Raw genomic sequence first — 426 nt, 5'->3', positions numbered from 1 at the left:
AGATTTGTTGTTAAAGGTGTTAAGATGGCTAGTAGACTTGAGATTAATGATTACTTAGATAACATTCAACAAAAGAGATTTGATGCTTGACTTATCTTAGTAAATGAGTATTCATCTACAGATAGAGTTTGTTTAGGATGGTGTCTAGGTCTAAGGTAGATAGATTGGTTGAAAGTTAACACCTTTAGATTGAAACTTGATCACCCAAGGTCTTTTAGCCCATGAGTTCTCTTATCTCATAAGAAAGAAAGCTTTGTCCTTTATTGCTTTTCAGTAGCATTCTAATTCAAAAAATCATCTCACCAATTGATAGCACTTAGATTAAGCATGGTCTTGCATTCTCTTTGCTTTAGAATCACTTAGAAGTGGTTTGACATCTTTTATTCTACAACATTTGATTAGGAGCCTTGAAACTCCTATCATCAA

The sequence above is a fragment of the Brassica oleracea genome, chromosome C1 (assembly GCF_000695525.1).
Source record: "Brassica oleracea var. oleracea cultivar TO1000 chromosome C1, BOL, whole genome shotgun sequence".
Classification (NCBI taxonomy): Eukaryota; Viridiplantae; Streptophyta; class Magnoliopsida; order Brassicales; family Brassicaceae; genus Brassica; species Brassica oleracea.
Note: the sequence above shows the minus strand (reverse complement) of the source record.